Here is a 20,045-nt window from a genome sequence, read left to right as displayed (position 1 = left end):
TGCTGCCATTTACAAGATAGCCACTTTTCCTGGTGATTGACAGCAACATTAGTGGAGATTTCAAGGCAAGACCCTTTCTGTAATATATATCATGAGTTTGCAATTAAAGACATAAACATGATTAACTATTTTGGAAGGAGATGCATGTTTTGTGTTTTAATTGTTTTCTGAGCTTTCAAATTATGTGAGCTATTAGGTTGCTTTTTCCTAATATCATTGTCTTGTTTCTTATTTTAGTCTAGCACTTCTAATTGTTTTCTGGTGGATTTAGTTTGATGAAAGTATTGAAGCAACTAACCTGAAACAATTTGCATTAAGTAGAGAATATTATGGTCTGAGTATTATGGTAATCAACATAGTGCTTACAAATTACAAGACATAGTCATAGATCCTACGGAAATAGTTCATTCTTAGTTTATTTTTCCTATTTATCTAGCTTTGTCCCTTACATAATCTAGAAGTACTTCATATTTTGTTTTGGGTTATGTTTCTTATTTATTTGTGGTCCTCCTTTTACATTTGTGTTTTGTTATATCTGCATCTCTTCATAATATTTCCTTTTTATTCATCTGCTATTAAGATGATAATTTGAGTTTATTACAAGCTTATAGAAACTGATATTATAAAACTAGTAACCTTGTTGTATGATATTTACGCGTAAGAATCTCTTTCTTGACTTTGTGGATCCACATAGGCACACTAACCTTTTTGAAGTGCTTAGTTTTAGTGGTGGTGAAATGATGGAATACGGAGGGTAAAACGGAGAAAAAGTTCCCCGAGTGTCGGTCTCAAGGATGGCAAATTGGAACCGAGTCAAGTGCTTGGCATTCAAGGGAGTTGGTCACTAAGAGTTGCAAGAATCCACTATGGGTCATCTTGATAATAAGTTGGGGGTTGTAAGAACAAGATTTAAACTAAACAATTCAAAAGGGAAAGAAGGTGGTGCGTACCACAGCTAAACAAATCGATTGATTATCCAATGGGATTTGAAAATGAGTTTCGAGATTGAATTAGGGAGTCACAGTATTTATACCGAGTGGCGTCACACTCAGACTCTCAATCCTCATTCGGTTGAGGCATTTTATCAAACACATTGCCTACCACTCCTCCCGGACCTTGTCCTTTCGGAGTAGATGAGTTGGACTCGTGAGTGGCCGCTATCGCGCACACACTCACTTTCACCTAGTTCACTCACTATTCCGGCCGAAATAGGAGCAAAGCAAGAAGAACATCACCCACACAAGTCTACAATCCTACTCCACAATCTTCATAATCATAAGGCAAAATTCAAGCATCAATGAAATGTCTAACATGGGCACACACACCCCAAGCTACTCTACTCAAGCATTATGAAATTTAAGAACAAAAATCAAGAATAAACAATAACAATAGATTAAAGCAAGATCAAAGATAGAAATAGGAATTACCTAATTAAAACCAATGTAGAATGCTTGAATAGAATCTTGATGGAATGTAAACCTAAAAACTAAGCTATGGAAATGGAAAATCTAACTTACTCCTACACTACTGGAATTGGAAAATCTGATCTAAACCTAGATAATTGCTTAAAATTTCCGCAAAGGCCTCTTTATATAGGCTGATTCTGGGTCGCGTACGAGGGTGCGTACGACCGTACGTGACCTCGTAAGCGACGGTCTTCTGGTCAAAGTTCCTTCTTCATGCTTCATTTGCTTGTCAAGTCCTTATATTTGGCCATTATACCCCTGGAACCTGAAAAATCATCTAAACATACCAAAATAGAGCATTGCAATAAAGTTACACATTAAAGCATGAAAACGATATAAATAATTCACAAAAGAGTGCCAAATGCAACTAAAATAACCAAACTTAGACCCTTAATTCTAGCTATATTTTGTGCGTATCAAATTTTCCACACTTTACTTTGCTTGTCTTCAAGCAAATCATTTCAAAACCATAAGCACATAAGTACCAAAGATAGCTAGGATCACTCAATTAAACACTCAGTCAATCAACAAATGAATGCAAAAGATACCAGAGAGGGGGAAATCCCTCATGCTATCTACAAAGAGTGTTAGCTAGATGTCATATAACTTCAAGGAATATTCCCGGGAAGCAAAAACCCTTCGTATGATAAATAATTAAAACAATGGGGAACACACTTCTCACACCACGCGCAAGCATGCAATCCCAATTTAGATTCACCTCATATTTAAATAGGGCCTCTAGCCGATCCCACTAGTGGGAACGATGTACACTAGTTAATCAACCCTTCCAGCCTTATACGCCAAAGCCCAACGATAAAATAAGTGAAGGTAGGGGCATGGACCACTCGCCGCCAATGGCTTGGGTGGTCTCTCTCTTTCTTCTCACTTCCTAGGATAACACCTTCGAGCGACTCGACTTCACATGGAGCTCCATGCTTTTTCGAAGACAATGCAATGAGTGCCCGAATCCTAGCGAAGCGGCTCACCTCCTCTCTTTTTTTCTCATTTCCTGGGAACTTTTTATGTGAACAACCGACTCCAGTTATAGCTTTTTGCTTTCCGAAGACTATGATTGAGCACAACCCAGCGAAAATGGCTTTCCTCAATTATTATCTCAATGATTGACCATTTGGTCTTTTCAACTTTGTCTCCATACTACCCCTCATGCCTTTTTCTACTGGGATTAGGGATAATTCACACTATAAACTCACCAATATGCTCTCCTTTTGCCCCATGCCTACCAAAGATTAGTTCAATTCCGGGCCTCGCTAATTTTATCTTTCTCAAATTAAAAAGTGCACACTCCCACTTCGAGAGATCCTTGACTAAGGTCTTACGTAAATAAGAGGTGAACATCATGCAAGCAGGCAAGAATATAAACTTATTTGGCTCTAAACACTCTCATGGGTGCAAAAAGGTAACTTCCCAAGGATATTTCAAGAATAACAAAAAAAAAAATTTCATGGTATCTAGTCAAAACTCTCTCTAGATAGCACAAACAATGACTCACTCTCCAAATGTCAAACACACCCATTCATCATGACCACAGGACCAATTAAGCAATCAAACAAATAAAGCACAAGGTGCATCCTTTCCACACTTTAAACCAAACATCGTCCTCGATGTTGCTTTGAGGACTAGGTGGATTAAAGGAGCACGGGTCTAAACAATCAAACAATCAACAACCCCCTTTCCACACTTTAGAAGTGTCTATGGGGTGTGGGGTAACTACCAAGATATCCTCTTGTGAAACAATGAATAGCATTCTCATCATATGTGCAAAGTACTAAGCAAAACTAACAAGATATTTCCACACTTTAAAATTGAAGACGGGGCATTAATATAAAAAAGGATAAGAGGTTACAACCAAGTGAGCATCCCTTTCTTTTCCACACTTTAGCTTCCAAGCATCTCGCCTCCGTTATCAAAGCTACATCAAGCAAAGTTAGTGCATGCAAAGCAAATAAACGCGATGAAGAGGAGTGGCGGAATTCAAATGAAAATGAAAAACAAAATAAAGTGCAACAATGTAAGGAATTAAAGAGGTTACAACTTCTAAAAGTTTGTAAAAAGTGCTAAAATAAAAGCAAGAATAAAGTAAAACTAGAAATGTAAAGCAATGTTCAAATGTTAAGTCAAGTCACCAAAATAGAACAACCAAGGTAACCCATCCAATAAAGCATAACAACTACTCCGGGGGTGGATGTGGATGGAATCTCATGAATTGCTCCCGGAGTTCATTAATTTGTGCACTTTGTGCCTCAAGTGCCCTATGAATTGCCTCCTTTGCTCTTTGTTGTCTCTCCATATTCTCTAAGTGGAATTGTTGTTGCCTAGCCATAGTGTAACACCCCAATTTTCACATCTTGGATTTATTACAAAATCCTTAAAATATAATACATTGCGGAAGCATCTAACCAGCAAAAAAACTGGGGGTTACCGCCACGCTTAGGTATCTCTCCTATACCCAAACGCTAAGGCTAAACTTACAACATCGAATAACCACATCAATATTCCAACTTAATACATATGGAAATAATTCTTCCAGGGTGTCTATTCTAGGATAGAGTAGTCTTCAACCTCGACTCCCATCCTATTCTGAGCTCATCGGCCACAGGGGCCCACGCTAGACTGCATCTAATAAAGGACACAATGAAGTATAGTTAGCACGACGGCTAAGTAAGGAAATCCATTGTCACTTAAAAGTAGACAAAGGTTTGAAAACATAACAATTTGAAAGCTTTATAAAGTTTTTCCCTTGATTTGAAAATCCACCTGCAACCAAATGATTCGTAGATAGCATAATAGTGTATGTACGTTAAATCATGTAAAGCTTTTCTCATAGAAGAGATATTCATTTCCTCATTATTGTTTCAAATAAAATATGTGCCAATAATCACAACTTCCACATGTATGCACCATATTATACTCATAATCATACTAATACTCATACTCATCCTCATAGTCATAATTATCATCATAATCATATAAGCATTTAAATAGAAATAACCAGTTTTTACCATAATGAAGTTAAAGATATTTCAATTCACACCATAATTTCCTTCTCATTTCCATCATCTCACCACAACCTAGTTATTCCAACTAGGGGAAGCAGATCTAGGACCTTTAGTGTGCACACCCCTTGTCGGGATTCCAAGCCCGCAGGTTAGTCACTAGCTCTAGTAACCCTGGATATGTTTCTACAAGGTTACTCAAGTGGTTAACACCAATCATTTTGGGGCCCAATGTTTGTAATTCCATTATGCCATAATGAAGTTAAAGATATTTCAATTCACACCATAATTTCATTTTATCTCATTCTTTACTTTCTCGCTTTATGCATTTTGAACAATATAGGTCTACCTTTGTATATATATATATATATAAGGTTGTAAACACATATACATGTCTACTACATATATTCATCACAACATAATCGTATACTAGTTACCTCATATAATCATCCACATATCTACATATATTCATCATATACCACAATCACACCAATCTTTCATCTACTAAAATCTTTATATCCATACTTTATCAAGAAATTCATGAATATCATGGTGGAAAAAGGTTTTGGTGGACATAAAGATTACCTTATCTTCTTGAAAATGTTACTAACTTCCTCTAGACGCTCACTCTTCCACTTCCTTTGGTTCTTCACCGTAAGTTTTCATAAACATTTTCACTTGCCCAAAGGCTTTTCAAACGTAGTTCAAGTACGAGCAAAATTTGGAAGAAAACAAAGTTGAGAAAATACTGAACACAAGCTGGTCACTCATCGGATACTTATATATTTCTACTAACACTACATATATCCATTCCCAATACTTATTCCTTATCATGAATCTCAGTTCCTCTTACAATCCAATCATCATCGGTGATCCATAATCATGGTTCCACCATTAATTAATAATAGATAGTTGTCCTTGTCACTATCGTCATCAACAACTTTCACTATCATCAACACCATTATAACTTAAGGAAATCACACATCTATAAACAACACTTAGTCACCCATAATCCAACAATGAACCTTAATCATTCTTAAGCATTAATTATTGTCATTAGTAACTACTAACCTTGTAATCCATCATCGACAACAAGTCAACAACATTATAACATCATTATCAAGTCATCGAAAGCATTAACACCATTATTAACCATAATCCATAATTATCCATTAATCTAAACCATTAATTCATAATCACCGATTCATAACTCATGTACCATAATTATAGCATTATATATCACCACCATAATTATAATTCAACATCTTAGCTCAACAACATAATGACATCACCATTATCAATAACGTTATCCATCATTCCATCATCCTCATTTAATTCCATCATTAATCCAATCTTTAATCATAATCCTTATAAGCTCATAATCTTCATAACTTTCCTTACTTAGTAATAAGAATAATAGTTCCTAATCACCATTATTAATAATCACCACCCTTAACCATAATTCATAATTGATTTCAAACCTTAAATCACTAAACCATAACTCATCATTAGACCACAATTTCTCACATTCAACAACTTACCCATCTATAATTAACATAAACCTTTAGTCATTAGTCCAACATTATCCTCATCACTAGGCTTCAACGTGAACCAAATCACCAATCTATATCATATTCTTAGCATCCTCTCATTACTCAATAATCACCATAATTAATCCTTAAGTACTCTTAATCATTACCTTAATCCGCCATCATTAATTAACAAAATTCATTAAACAACCCATGATACTCATTCATCCTGAATCTATAATCATTCTCATAACCTCTTAGGTTCATTACAACCACATCATCTAAACATCAATAATAATAATCAAAGCTTATACAATTTGATCTTACTCCCGAACCTACTGGACTCCACTGGACGCGCGTCCAGGGCCGCGTCCAACACGTTCCGCCTATTCTGGACAGTAATTCAGCTTGGCGCAGTCCAAAAGATTGAGCCGGTAAAAATAGTTCCCGAACTCTTTTTCACTTGAAATTTTTATGGTAGAACCCCAACTCATAGTACTTGATGTCCATAAAAAGTTTTGGTCACCTAGGTTCACGAATTAACACAGAAAATTCCATCTTTGCCCTTGGCAGTGTGCTGTCCGGAATTTTCTTCTCTCTGGACCAGTTTTGGAGAAAAATTCGAAAACCATACTTCCACTACTCCGATCATTATGAAATTTTATAGGCAGCTTCTACACTTATGGAACTACCTCTCTAAAAAAATATTGGATCAAAATACCTTACCAATGTTTCCCTGAAATTCTCGGAAGTCACTGCCAGAGACTAGCTTAATTTCTTGTCAATATTTTCACAAGTATAAGCCTATATGGGCATAAATACAACATATACAAGCATATCCAAGCTATGAACATGTATACAAAAATATTCCCAAAGCTCCAAAACACCATGTTTCAACCAAATAATCAATTATCTAATTTCAAGTGACTAAACCAACTTAAGGGAATTCCTTACCTCCACCGGGTTACTAGTCCTCGTAGAAGACTCTTGGAGTTGATTTCCCCAATTTCACCTTAAAATCCTATGATTCCACCAACAACATATCACAACATACAAGAAATCTTAACTTAGATTCAAGCTCTAGGAAGGATTATAAAGCTTTCTACCGAATAAAATTGAAGTCTTACCGAACAAAGATGATCTTGATGTGGAAAACCCTAGTTGTTGAAGCTTGAACTCAAGAATGAAGATGAAATATTCTCTCTTGTTTTCCTCTTGGAAATTTCGAATTTTTGAGGGGAAAATGGATAAAATTGAAGACTTAAGCTAGTTATATCATCTCTAAAATGATATAATAATAATACATGGTGAAAATTAGTGACATGTGTCACTTTCTAGTGGTAAGTAGAATAAATATCTTAGCTTATACTGACCGGGATTGAAACAGATGAATTCTCAGTAGAAAATAATCTAAATCCAAAAATTTTCGAAACCAAAAATTTATTCCAGTCTAAAACTCAAAATTGGGCTAGGTTCGGTACACCGCGAAATTCTGCGATGCTACAATCACAACAAATTTTCACCCTTATACTCCGTCCAATTTCAACTTAACTAAGCAGGAAGTTCATACTTAGTCCTAATATGCATAATCATCCATTTCCTAAGGAAATCCGAACTGAAAATTCGTCCTCAAAAATTTTACGGTTCTTGACCGGCACGAACGATCGCAACTTAATAACAACTATACTTCCTTATAAAAATTCCTTTGAAGCATCTGAAGATCATAACTTATGAATGTCAACGCCTTATGATAAAATAATAATGTTAGGAAAATACGGGGTATTACACATAGCCTCTAGGTGGAGTTGGTGATGGAATGCTTGCATAGTCGTCCAATTCGTAACGGTGGCATAGTGTGGTGGCACCGGTGAAAATGTAGGCATAGGTGGTGGTGGTGGGTCCATATCATTATCCACGGGGATGGGAGTGATCTCTAGTAATAGCATGTCCTCTCGGGACAAAGGTGTCATCTCTGACTCTCGCACCCGAACCTCTTGTGCCAATTCGGTTGTGTATCCAAGCCCTATGCAAAGCCGGCTAACCAATGGCCCGACAAAGATGGTGGCTACTCCCTCAACACTCTGTGAGTCAAGCCATGTCTTGCAAATCATCCCCATATTGACGGGGGTGCCGGTATCCATGCTCCAAAGAGCAAAAAGGTCGGTACGGTACACCTTGCTAGCATTGGACCTCCTTCCCGTCCAATGATATGCCAATAAACGCCTCACCACCTTTAAGTCATTGCGAGCAATATGTGACTCATGCACTCTCGATCCTTGCCACCTAATCCCCGGTCTAGCAATGGTAGCCCAATAATCAATCGGGGTCCTATCATCCTCAAACTCAAGTGGCAAGGTCCGATACCACTCATCCTCCTGCTCCTCTTGTGTATAGAAGCCCAATAGGCGGCCCAAAGTATTCACCGATATATGGTGAGTAGTGTTGAAAACTCGGAACTGGATGGTAGGACTTGTGAGGTCCTTAGGCCGTCCCGAAATCTTCAAACTAGCCACAAATTCATGTACTACTGGCCCTAAGGTATGGTCTTTCCATGAGAATAAATGGTTCCAATACGGTTGGCTCATGAGCCTTTCTACACCCTCTCGGCACCCAAACGACTCCATGAGAGGAAGATCGATGTAGCTCCATCGGCCTATCGGTTTGATCCTAAAATGATTGAATTTGGCTAAGGTGTCCGCGCTCAGGTCTAGTCTTCAGGCCCCCGCTTGAATGCCCACTAACTCTTCTTGTGGCCCAGGGGCTTCAACTCCAACCCCCTGAGCTTGTGCACTTGATTCCCCGGTTTCTCTTCTTCTCTTTGAAGCATTGGACCTTGAGTTGCTCATTTTCCTACACAACAAAAATTGTGCAACATAACACAAAAACTCACATGTGTGGGTCCACAAAGATTAGTCCAAGAAAATCAAGTATTTGCATTTCATTATTTTCCACAAGAATAAAAAAATTATCATTGAAAGCAAGAGGCATCAAGCAACAAGTATTTAACAAGAGGAATTATGTAGCCACACTATTTCATTTTTTTTTTCTTTCAAATTCAACAAAATACTTCTAGCAAGCATGCAATATATTTCAAGTAGCCAACTTCACAACATTCCTCATTTTTTTTTTCAATTCAATTTCAAGAATGTTCAAAAGATTTTCACAACCATCATCATTTTTTTTTCTACAAGGTCATGGCTAAAATCAACAATTCAAGGATAACATTTAAGCATTAGCAACATTTGAGCAAAGAACATATCAAATTAAGGCACAAAGTTCATACATTTCTCATTGAAGCATTTTTACAAACACCTAGTGCATACTATAACATGAAGATTCTCAACAAAAATAGACAATGCAATTCAATTTCTAGGCACTAACATCATCAACAAGCATGTATATAATGATTTCCAACATCAATTTTAGCATAATCTATCAAAAATTCGTAGCCCTAAAGATTGGGCAAAAATCCCCAAATTGAAAAAAAAATGGAATTTCATACCTTGAATTGATGTTTGGAATGGATTCAAGTATGTATTTTGAAGATGTATTGGTGTATTTGTTGTGTACGGGCGTACCTTGGGTCGTTCACTACCTTGGATTGAAATTGGGAGAGGTTTGGGAGAAGAAGAAGTGAGTTTGGAGTATGTTTTTGCCGAAATGGCAGTGTTGTTCGCGTTTTAATCCTGGGCGCTGTACGCGGGTGCGTACGGTCGTACGCACCTTCGTACGCCCTCTAAATCACGCGTGTTGAATTCTTCACACGCGTGTTTTATTTCCAGTGAGCTCCCACGAGCCACACCACGCATCCTGGCTCGAATCGCGCATGGTCTAAGTCGCGTACGAGCGCGCATACGGGCGTACACTGTCTCGTACGCGGTCCAGATTCCAAACTTCTCTCGTTTTTTCTTTTGAAATTTCACTCCCGTTTGAAATTTGAAGCTCCTTAGTGACTTTCCCTGCAATGTTAGCTCAAAAACAATACCAAAAATGGCAAAACTAAGAAAGCAAAAGAAATGCAATAGTATATACAATGATAGACTTGGGGTGCCTCCCAAGAGCGTTACATTTAACGTCCTTGACTAGACTTAACAAACGAAAACTATCCACAAAGCATATCGAGATTGGGACCTCACCATGTGTCCCATCCACTTTTGAGTTGAGGTATGCCCAAAGGTGTCGGGCACCCTCGAACTCGAGCACAATCATTCTAGAGATTAACCCAAGAACGACCTTAGAGATTGTGCTCAATCCCTCAAAAAGATTTTGCAATTCATCACTCATTTTCGTCTCACCTTCCCCCTCAAAAATTATATAATTCAAAGCACCTAGTTGGGTGAACACTTCCTCAATCCCTTCTTTCTTTTCAACCAATTCTCCCTCAAAATTGTTGTCAAAAGTGACAACTTCACCATATCTTATGGCACCCTCGACATTACCACTCACCATTTCCTCATCACCACAATCAAAGTCTCTACATGCATCATCAAAAATTCCATGAAAATAAGAGGACTCATTATCACTATTATCAATAGAATCATTCTCCAAAGAACTAAGACAATTATCATCACAAGAATCACAAGCAATTTCATCATAAGATTGAGCACAAGTATTATCAAGAGTAGAGTTAAGAGTTTTACCACTTGGCTCCTCATCTTCCCATACTATTTCAATTTCTTCATCACTCTCTTCTTCACATTCTAACCCTTTTTCATTCTCCAATTGATGGATTAGGATCTCTTCAAGCACCGGGGTCTCGTCTAGCATGGGATTATCTTTGGCCCTTGATATTTCCGGGAGTGTTTCACCACTCTCCAAGGCACTAGCATGGGCCTTCTCTTGGATTCCTCTTGAGAATTCTTCTACCATGAATGCCAATTGTTCTTCCATTTTCTTCCATGTTTGCAAGGTATCTTCTCGGAGGGTAATAAGATCTTCTTTAATGTCCTTCATGACTTCCGCTTTGAGGTTAGCCATATCCTCCTTATCATCATTTACAAGCTCTTGCAACTTCATTTCTAGGCATTCAATGTCATTATGATAGTGTGGTGGGGGATTGTCATAGTATGGATCCTCAAAGTATGAATGATTATATGGTTCATTTGGGTATGGTGGGGGTTCATTTGTGTATTGAGCATCATGAAAATCATAGAAATATGTGGCATATGCTCTTTTGAATTGGTATGGTGGAGGTGGGTACCCATATGGTGATGGATAGTTATCCATGTAAGTAGTGGAACATGAGTATTGGTATTGATTATGGTATGGTGGTGGAGATGGATAGTTGGGTCGATAAGAGGGATAATCATGTGTAAAAGAAGGGTAATAGGGGTGATGTTCACATGCTTGAGGTGGAAGATGTGACCAAAACTCTCCTCTATGGGGTGGATACCCATAAGGAGGTTCACTTTCATACAAAGGTGAGCTTCTTTGGTACATTTGTCAACAATTTCCTGCACAAAGCATCACCAAACAAAAGTTCTTTGCAACTAAAAGTAGTTGCAAGTGAGACAAAAGATATACAAGCACAAGTATGCCCACTTCAAGTTCAATCAAGTAACCAAAATGAAAGAGAAAACAAAGAAAAATAAAAGCAATTCAAGAACTCTTAGAAATTAACTTCCAAAATGTCAAAAACACAACTCAAAACCGTTTGCCAACCCCGGCAACGGCGCCATTTTGAAGTGCTTAGTTTTAGTGGTGGTGAAATGATGGAATACGGAGGGTAAAACGGAGAAAAAGTTTCCCGAGTGTCGGTCTCAAGGATGGCAAATTGGAACCGAGTCAAGTGCTTGGCATTCAAGGGAGTTGGTCACTAAGAGTTGCAAGAATCCACTATAGGTCATCTTGATAATAAGTTGGGGGTTGTAAGAACAAGATTTAAACTAAACAATTCAAAAGGGAAAGAAGGGGGTGCGTGCCACAGCTAAACAAATCGATTGATTATCCAATGGGGATTTGAAAATGAGTTTCGGGATTGAATTAGGGAGTCACGGTATTTATACCGAGTGGCGTCACACTCAGACTCTCAATCCTCATTCGGTTGAGGCATTTTATCAAACACATTACCTACCACTCCTCCCGGACCTTGTCCTTTCGGACTAAGGGCAAGGATGTAGATGAGTTGGACTCGTGAGTGGCCGCTATCGCGCACACACTCACTTTCACCTAGTTAACTCACTATTCCGGCCGAAATAGGAGCAAAGCAAGAAGAACATCACCCACACAAGTCTACAATCCTACTCCACAATCTTCATAATCATAAGGCAAAATTCAAGCATCAATGAAATGTCTAACATGGGCACACACACCCCAAGCTACTCTACTCAAGCATTATGAAATTTAAGAACAAAAATCAAGAATAAACAATAACAATAGATTAAAGCAAGATCAAAGATAGAAATAGGAATTACCTAATTAAAACCAATGTAGAATGCTTGAATAGAATCTTGATGGAATGTAAACCTAAAAACTAAGCTATGGAAATGGAAAATCTAACCTACTCCTACACTACTGGAATTGGAAAATCTGATCTAAACCTAGCTAATTGCTTAAAATTTCCGCAAAGGCCTCTTTATATAGGCTGATTCTGGGTCGCGTACGAGGGTGCGTACGACCGTACGTGACCTCGTAAGCGACGGTCTTCTGGTCAAAGTTCCTTCTTCATGCTTCATTTGCTTGTCAAGTCCTTATATTTGGCCATTATACCCCTGGAACCTGAAAAATCATCTAAACATACCAAAATAGAGCATTGCAATAAAGTTACACATTAAAGCATGAAAACGATATAAATAATTCACAAAAGAGTGCCAAATGCAACTAAAATAACCAAACTTAGACCCTTAATTCTAGCTATATTTTGTGCTTATCACTTTTTTAAATGCTTTAGAAGCAAAATTGTTTGTCTCTTCTAGTCAGCTTTAATGAATGAAACTTTCAGGATATGACACATGTTGGGAGAAATAGGGAAGAACTCATTGCCCTGAGTAATAAAGACAATGTTACTGTTATAATTTGATGTCCTTAAAGATATAGATTTTACTGGCCATTCTTATAATAATATGAACATATACATGCAGGAATAGCCAAGGACAAAACTAACTTAGTAAAGTTGGAAGGCTGTACATTATATTTAAACTTTAATAATTCAGATGTCGGGTACTTTCGGTGTTGCTAAAGATGCCTTGACTGAGATTGCATCAAGACTTACAACACAATCCCTTCGAGATTCAAATGCTAAAGTAGAATCTGCTCCCTTAAGGATGGCCCTAGGGTTGGGTCCTCCTGGAGACTTCTCTGTTGTCAGCCTACCTCCGGTGGCTTAGGTACATGCAGCTCTAGTAGATTTGACTACTTGAAGGTAAATAGCCTGGATTGTAATATATTGGTCAGGCTTTACTGTATGCTTATGCATTATATGTGTCTTAGATAATGCTAATATCATGACCACATAAACACTGTGTCTAGCTTCCATCACTTTGTATTAAATTCATTCAAGGTTAGATGACTCAACTGGTTCCTAAGAATAATCATACTTGAGACCCAAATATTGTTACTATTGAAAATATGAGAATATAGAGATTAGGTTATTTTGTCATTTACTCATTTATGTTGAAAATGAATGGTGTTAAAAATACTTAGGATTGCTGAAGTAATCAAACATTGATAACCCTAAGTTTTCATTGTCATATTCTCAAGTACCTTTAAGAAATGTGTGAAACTGGGAAAGATTTTTGGAACAAGAAGCTTTCTCTTGTAATGTTTAAGCTTTAGAGGGCTTCGGATTCTTTTTGGTGCATTTTTTTCTAGGTGTGTTGCATTGTTGCATTACAAAGTTCTTCAAAGTTGGAGGATTTGCTAAACGTGTTTGAATAACAAAATGCATGTCCAATTTGAAGGTTGATGTTCGTGATTATGACCTTCCTAATTATCCAGGTCTTCCAAACTCCACTAGGTATTATTTTTTACTTTAATTTGTTGTATTTGGCTCATTTGTGTTTAAGTTGAGAGGATAACTTTTGGTTATTCTGAAGTAGATACCCAAATATCAGTAGTTCTACAGATCTGAAGATTCCAAACAGTGCCATGAGTTTTGTAATTGGTACATGAGGGAGCAATATAACTGAGGTAAATTTCATTGTAAATGTGTGAGGGATTAATATCTTCTCCAATAGGCCATTGCTTGAACCTAGAATATACCATGTAAAGTTGATCAAATGAGTTAATTGTTAAAATCATCATACTTCAGCATTCTTTTTCAGGTGATGCCCTCCATATTCTAAGTCTTCTCCTTATCAATAAGGATACAATGACTAAATTGAATAAAACACAATAATACATGGACCTCGTAGGTACTTTGACTAAATAAGTTCATGTTAAGTATTTCTGTACACTGGAAATTAGGCTGCCATTGTGATACGTCGTGGTTTTAAGCAAGGGTATAATCGAAGAATCTGGTATTATAATATTTTATAGTATATATACTCATTGTTCTTATAATTATTCAAAATTTTGTAGGCATATCAAGACATAAATGTGTATTCTAAGGATGAAATAGATGAGATACGGAGGTTATGGATAGACTATTTTGTAAATGAGCGCATATAAATGTTTATTATGTGTTTTAGATGGATTTACATTGTATATATTATGATATATTAATGTTGGGTTATTATATTGTGTTAGCCAATTATGTATGTTGGATTATCTATTTTGTGTTGAATGGTTTGAACCATATAAATGTTGTGTGGTAGTGGAATTTTCAGTTAAGCAGGGGTTAGTACAAGAGACTATTGAATTAAATTAATTATTAAAAAAAATATAACTGTACGCGTTTGGACGCGTACAATTATTTTTTTTTATTAAACATAATACGCGTCTTTACTAAGCTGGTAAAGACGCGTATAGTCAACCTTTACGCGACTTCCAAGTAAAGACGTGTAAAGTTGCCAACTTTCAGCGTCTCCGACATTCCCGTCTTTGCTATTAAAGATGCATATTGTCAATTACTAAAGACGCGTATGGCTCATTTTGTACTAGTGTATGGTTATTATGGTTGTTATTGTTGTTTGGGGATGGTGGGTTGGTTCTTATCTCTAGTATGATGATAGATTGTCTTCTTTGTAATCTTTCGATAGAGGTTGTACCTCCGTTGTATTGTTACTCCTTGATATGTCGGTTTGGTTGTTTCGCTTATGTTCATTCTATTGGTTTTATGATTCACAGTTGGTATCTTGTGTATAAACTTGATGTTTATGCATTCGTGTTGGTTGTTGGTTGTACTTGAAGAGTTTTGGTTTATCATTTATTCAGCGTGTTGTTGTTGAGTATCCGATTTAATTACTGAACAGTTCGTTGGTGTATGTATATTCTATATGGGTGCGTAAACCTATTTACAAGCTTACTATATATGTATGTCCTTGCGAGTGTGAATGGTGGTTGCTTAGCAGTCTTTTGCTAATAGTTTCTTACATGTTTTCCAGGTATGGAATAAGTCTAAGCGAGAGCGCGTTAGAGCTTACCGTTATGAGGTTGCTTAGACTTAGCTTATGATGTTTAGACTTTGTGTTTTGGGCCAGTGTGCCGATGTTGAGACTATATACTCTTGATTAGATTCTTCTGGTTGTTGTGATAATGTTTTAAGGATTTATACTTTATGCAATTCAGTTTTTGGATAGCCTGTGCATCTACGCCGTGTTTTTCTTACCTAGATGTGGCATGATACCCCTTAGGTTATAAATCGCTTCCGCTATGTTGTGTTTGCTAGTTGAGATAGGCAACTTTTGTGTTAAAGTTTAGCTATCTCGACTTGTGAAAAGTTGGGGTGTCACATGTGAAGACTCCATTATTTGATGACCACACGAAGGCTTTACAAAAATCTCTCAGAAAGTTGAAGTGGTTACCGTTAAGCAGACCTCAAGAGTATAAAGAAGATATTCTTGCGCCACTATTTGTGAGAGTGAATGAAATGCAATAAACCATTTTTCAGAAGATTGGTGCCACTTTGGAAGATCAAGGAGGCCTAGCCATTGATCATCATGTTCATACCAGGAGCAATCTGAACAAACTAACTGATCATCAACGGGCACTTTATGCAAAGATTGACAAAGCCGAATCTCACTTGAAGAATAGCTTGACAGACATTCTTAAGAATCTCATAAAGAGTATGGATTTGGTGTGTGGAGTCGGTTGTGTTGGGGAGATTGAGGAGAAGAGAGAAGGAAAGACCACCTCTTGTGGTCAAACATTTCAAGCCATGGAGGCCACCTCTTGTGGTTTCCAAAACAAAAGGGGAAGAGAAGACCACCTCTTGTGGTCTTGTAAGCAAGGAAAAGGGGGAGATCACCTCTTGTGATCTCAAAGCCAAAAAGAAGGAAAAGGTGCATCCAAAGCACTAATCAAACACCCTGGAAAAGAATGAAACTTGGGGAAAAAAAGGTACATTTAATGCTTTCTTGCAAAAATTTCATTGTGATACCCAATTGCATAAAATGTTGGATATTGATGATGTTGAGGAATATGCTTATGTAATCAAAGAGATCCCGTCCCTAATCTCTACGGGGTGTCCAATCAAGAAGGGTGACCCCGAGGCATTTGTTGTTCCATGTGCCATCAAGGACATGGAATTTAACAATGTCTTAGCCGATCTCGGAGCTTCTATTAATTTGATGTCATCTTGTGTTTTTGAAAAGTTGAAATTGCCATACTTGAGTCCAACTCGACTCACCCTCCGTTTTGCCGATGGGACCATCCGGTATCCCAAAGGTATTGCGGAGGATGTGTTGGTGAAGGTTTGAGAATTAATAATGCCCGTTTATTTTGTTGTGTGCGATATGGTAAAAGAGGAATCATGTGGGAAGGTAAAAATCACTGATGTTGGCGCAGGCAAGATAACTCTTCGGTTTGACGAAAATAGAGCCAAAGTTGAAATGGCTACTTTTGTGAAATGGTTAAGGTGAAAACCAATACCAAACCAAAATGTGAAATGGATAGGTTGATTTGGAAAAATACTTGGACCCCAAAATGTTTTCGCCCAAAGGTTGATGTGAATGGTTGAAAGGAAGGAAGTTGAGTCTAGCTAAGGACGTTAAACGTGACACTTCTTGGGAGGCACCCCAAGTCTATCTCGTGAATATTTGTGTTGTTTATTTTGTGTTTTTTTTGTTTGTTTTGTTTTGTGAGACCATTGGAACTAACTTGCAGGTGTTGTGGTGGAAAATTTGATGTAAAATTGAGCAAAAGAATGGTCAAAAATGGAGAAAATAGCACCACAAAATAGGGGAAGTTTGGAAAGGATCTTACTGTTTCAGTTCCACGAGTGGTCCACGCGCATGGACAACTCGTGGAACCAAAACAGAAGGTTCCACGTTTGGTTCATCATGCGTGGGAGAAAAATGGAAATTTTCTAAGAATTTCAATGCGACACCCCAACTTTTCACAAGCCGAGATAGCTAAACTTTAACGCAAAAGCTGCCTATCTCAACTATCAAACATACATAGCGGAAGCAATTTATAACCTAAAGGGGTATCATGCCACATCTAGGTAAGAGAAAACACGGCCTAGATGCACAGGCTAACCAAAAGAACTGAACTGCATAGATATAATCCTCAGGTAATATCAAAACATCCGAAAATCTAAACAAGAGTATATAATCTCATCATTGGCTCACAGTCCCAAACATAAAATCTAAAACAACATAACTATGTCTAAGCTGCCTCATAAGGATAAGCGAGAGAGCGTTAGAGCTTATCCTTATGAGGCAGCTTAGACATAGTTATGTGTAGTACCCCGTAAATTCGTTCAAGCCTTGAGACCGGTAATTAATTCCACCGGGCGATTTATTTGATTTAATTGGGCTTAGTCTTTCCAATTGATATATATATATATATATATATATATATTCCTTGAACCCGGAATTAATTATTTATCAAAAGCCCAATTCTTGATTTAATTCTTGTAAGGGATTTATTCTAATTTGGATCCTTACAATTCTTCTAAGTAAGAGTATTTATATAATGGCCCAATCTATATATATATTTATTCTTGGGAGATTATCTTCTTACAAACTAGTAGTATAATGAATAATGTGTGACCCATTTTATAAGGGTCCATTATTTTATGTCTTACCCTAGTTGATACATACATAATATATGTAATGATCTTTCCCTACTAATATAAAAGCCTTGTACTTGCAACCCTATTTCCTCCCTACTAATATAAAAGCCTTGTACTTGCAACCCTATTTCCCTTTTCATTTCCTAAAAGCCTTGTACTTGCAACCCTATTTCCCTTTTCATTTCCTGCAAGAATAATCCATGCAACCCTATTTCCCTTTTCATTTCCTGCAAGAATAATCCACCCTACTCCTTTCACCTCTAAAGAACCCTAAGTGAATCCTACACTTTCATCTTCAAGATTCAAGTCAAGATTGCTCTTTTAGGATTGTTAAGACTTGGGTAAGTGTCTATCTCTAGGAATATACCTTGCATCATGTTATTTTCATAATCTTTATACAAGTTCTTATGTTGTTCTTTTGGGGATCTTTTGGGGAAAAGATGATCAAGGTGGAGGTGAAGCTTTGTGAGGAGGTTTGAGAGTTCTTGGGTGAAGTGTGCTTCAAGAGGTAACCACTATGTCCACCAAAATCTATTTTCACACTCTCAATCTATGATATTATTTGGTGTGTTGGAATCCTGATAATTTCCTTGCTGTTAGCCTATTTGTTGTTGTCTGTGAAGTCATTTTTGATGGATTATGGACTTGTGTTCTTGATCCTTTGTGTATTGATGTTTATGGATATTTATTGGTATGGATTCCTTGTTTATTTGGCTTCTGGGAGTTGTAATCTGAACATTATGATCCTATTTTTGTATTCTGATCTGAACATTGTGTATTCTGTCTGAGTCTGTGATCTGAGGTTTGGGTTTGCCCTTGCGGAGTACCCCAGCAGTATAATGTGTCCCGCTGGAGTCTTCCGTAAGTGGTTCACGGTGAGGGATGGCGGAAGAGAGGGTTCCGTCGAGGTGGTCCGCTCCCTTCTTGCGGAGGAGAGTGGCGGAGGGCGGAGTTCCGTTGGAGGGTTCCGTTAGTTCTGCTAGGAGTTCTGTTCCAGTGGGCTATTCTGTGGTATGTTTGTTTGGTTGCTTCCCCTTTTTGTTCTGAACTTTGTTGGAGTATTTTGTTGGGTATTTTACCATATTTTTGGAGTATTTATTCATATCTCTTGGTCCATCTTTTGAGTCTCTTGTTTAGTTGAATCCTTGATTATATTACCTGGGAGTTGGTTGTGTTCATAATCTGAGATGAACACTCTGAGTGGGTTGTTCTTGGGCTGAGGTTGAGGTTGGATGTGGATGGTGGATCTTTGAGTATCTCTGTGTATTTTGAGGCTTTATTTGCCATTGTGTATATGGGCACTATTTGCCATTGTGTATATGGGCACTATTTGCCATTTGTGTATATGGGCACTATTTGCCATTTGTGTATATGGGCACTATTTGCCATTTGTGTAGTTGAGGACTATTTGCCTCTATGTATTCGGGCACGATTTGCCTTTGTGTATTTTGGGCACCATTTGCCTCTATATATTTAGGCACCATTTGCCTTTATGATTCGGGCATTATATGCCTTCGTGAACTGAGTTTGGGTTTGATGATTGGTATGAGGATTGGTGTTGGTTGGAGGGTAAGGGATAGTTCTTATCCTTAGGTTGAGGTCTATTTGGTCTCTTACTTGATCCTTGAGTTATATTATATCTCGTTGGTTGTTGATTATTCTTGGATATATTCTTGTTGGTCGTTTCTTATGAGTATTCTATTGAATCCTTGATTCTGTTGATATCTTGTTGTCTTGTGCAATTCAATTGAATATTGATATTGTTGAGGAGTCTTGGTTTATCCTTTATTCAGCGTATTGTTGTTGAGTATCCGATTTTAAATGCTGAACAGTTCGTTGGTGTACATATATTCTATATGGGTGTGTAAACCTATTTACAACTTATTATATATCTATATTTCCTTGCGGGTGTGAGTGGTGG

The 20,045-nt window shown here is 37.5% G+C and overlaps 1 long non-coding RNA gene across 2 annotated transcripts; it reads left to right on the top strand.

Moving 5' to 3' along the window:
* Positions 1–13,901: 13,901 nt before the first annotated feature.
* On the top strand, positions 13,902–17,227 carry LOC116007960. Of its 2 annotated transcripts, XR_004095383.1 has the most exons (3): positions 13,902–13,963; positions 14,046–14,136; positions 15,492–17,227. It is a non-coding gene; the product is annotated as an uncharacterized LOC116007960 (long non-coding RNA). The 2 variants fall into 2 exon arrangements; XR_004095382.1 differs by lacking the exon at positions 15,492–17,227 and having other exon boundaries at positions 14,046–14,683.
* The last annotated feature ends 2,818 nt before the right edge of the window (positions 17,228–20,045 follow it).

Source organism: Ipomoea triloba, chromosome 16 (assembly GCF_003576645.1).
Source record: "Ipomoea triloba cultivar NCNSP0323 chromosome 16, ASM357664v1".
NCBI lineage: Eukaryota > Viridiplantae > Streptophyta > Magnoliopsida > Solanales > Convolvulaceae > Ipomoea > Ipomoea triloba.
The sequence above is the reverse complement of the archived record's forward strand: the minus strand, read 5'-3'. Positions and strand labels throughout refer to the sequence as shown.